The following is a 2,500-nucleotide window of genomic DNA, read 5'->3' as shown; positions in this document are numbered from 1 at the left end:
GTGGGTGTAAATGGGTGAAGCGAAAGTCTGAAGGGTACTTTCAACTTTTTACTTTTAACTCTTTTCAATCATTAGACTGTGGCCATGCTGGGGCACCGCCTTCAACAATTCTAGTCAAGTGAATCGATCCCAGTACTTATTTTTTTAAAGCCTGGTACTTATTCTATCGGTTTCTTTTGCCGAACCGCTATTTACGGGGACGTAAACACACCAACACCAATTGACGCAAACACACACACACACACACACACACACACGTACACGACATAGTTTTCAGTTTCTGTTCCCACTCACAAGGCAAGAATAAAAGACGCTTGCCCAAGGTGCCATACAGTGGAACTAAACCCGGAACCATGTGGTTTCGAAGCAATCTTTTTACCACGGCCACGCTGTTGATCGTTTGTGAGATATACAGGGTGTCCGCAAGGTTTGGGTACATGGAGTAAATAAAATCATAACATAAAACAATTAAATATAAGAAATAATAATTTCTTAAAGTATGTGTTAATCTCCATGTACCCAGACTTTGTGGACACCCTGTATAATGAATATTAAGGAATTTTCATATTTTGTTTGTATTTTGTTTTCTTTATTTTTTTCACATTCCCTTCGTTATATTTCGAACATCTCAAACACATAACGTGGCGCCCTCTAGTAAGGAACACTAGGGGGCGACTACTTCGACGGCAGCTTTAGCCGTCCTTGAAAATATGGCACCTGTCTCATAGGTTTACATCTACACTGTTGCTATAACGACAAGCTTTATACGCAGAAACAAACTACTCCCTCAAGCCACAGAGCATAAATTAAGGTCCATTACCAGCCAGAAAGCAGCAATTAACTCGACTGTTAGGAAATAATATTAATGACTAAAGCTAGAGAAGACTTTTTATTGATCAAATATGATCAAAGATTTACAATGGTCGGATTTTGATGTTGTTACAGCTAGAGTTAACCCTTACCGAGCAGAAATATAATTAAAGACATTACAGCCGTGACCATTCCGTTTTATTCCGATCCACAGTGAATTCTGGGCCACGTTAATCAACGTGTCTCTCTATCTGGTACTTGAAGGAAGTTTCGCTGCTATTTCTAACAGGTATAATGACTAGGTAGAGGCTCCCTAATTGTCTAATTGTAGCGTAATAGGCAGTAGATCATTGTAAAGATAAAGTCTGTCACGGTAATTCTGAATTGTGGAGATATTTTCTCTGTGGTGGCCACATTTTAAAACCAAATCCACAATTGTGAAAATGACAATTGAAGCCTTTTGTAAATGGCTCCGACCCAGTGACAGCAACGATGCAGATTTTGGAAATGAAAATTGACTCTCCTTGTAAGAGAATCGATTAGTATGATTTGAATGATTTGGTATGAGATTCGAGACAGTAAAAAAACAAAGGCTTCAGAATTCTTAACACCAAGATTGAATGAGAAAAACTTGCTAGAAAAAGGAGAAAGTGCACTTCTCCAGTACTTACGAAGTGACAGTAGGTTTGTGTATTGCCATAGCATGCAGGGTTTACTGGAAGAATTGGGAATTTCGATCTACAACTCAACTGGATGGCGACTGTTTCTTGATAGCTCAAAATGGAGCTTAAAGCGTGTCCTCCTCCTCAATCGCAATTTATATGGTGCAGTCCCAATTGGACATGCAGTTTGTCTTCGTGAAGCATTTGGTGGCATAAAAAGAGTCATTGAGTTGTTGCAATATCACAAGCACAATTTGATCGTCTGAGGTACCCATCCTATGGAATAACGTTACTCCGCATGTTATTGATAAGACACAATAATAGCGAAATATCTATATCTAACATTAAAATGGTACACTTCCTTCTGGGTCAAAAACGCAGATACACCAAGTATCCTTGCTTTCTGTGCAAGTAGGACAACAAAGCTCGAGAAGGGGATTGGGTGAAGCGGAATTGGCCTCCAAGATCTCATCTCAAATTTAGTGATCCCAACATTCTCCGTGAGCCACTTGTTGACATAAAGCAAATTATATTTCCATCTCTGTACATGAAGGCCATCGAAGAACGGTGTCAGGGTAGATAGGATGTTTATTTGACGTTTGACTACTACTGGAGCATAAAATGAAATTGTCCACAAACTGAACACTCCAGAAAAAGCTATAAGCGCACATTTTTTAAATCTTAACTGCTTGAACACAATTTGACTCACAGTAACAACATCCTTTGTATGAACAAAATAAATTTGCATAAACATTACAATCAAACAATGTTTTATTATTTTCCATTGTATGTAAATTTTTAAAGCATTCTATAAATAAACACAATTTTGTTAAGTGCGGTATTTTTATGGTTTTTAGGACAAAGCTTGTATTTCAAAAAGTTGAGGTGATACAGAAAACTGGGGCCATTTTAGATTCAGAGGTCAAAAATAAGTGTCAGATGTAACTCAACGAAAATTGTGTTTCCCAGTGTATTTGTTTTGCTTATACGCCAAATTTGCTGCGGGAAAGCATCCAGGAAAGCTCCCT

This window comes from Octopus bimaculoides, chromosome 1, assembly GCF_046866305.1.
Source record: "Octopus bimaculoides isolate indiv1 chromosome 1, ASM4686630v1, whole genome shotgun sequence".
NCBI classification, from domain to species: Eukaryota; Metazoa; Mollusca; class Cephalopoda; order Octopoda; family Octopodidae; genus Octopus; species Octopus bimaculoides.
Note: the sequence above shows the minus strand (reverse complement) of the source record.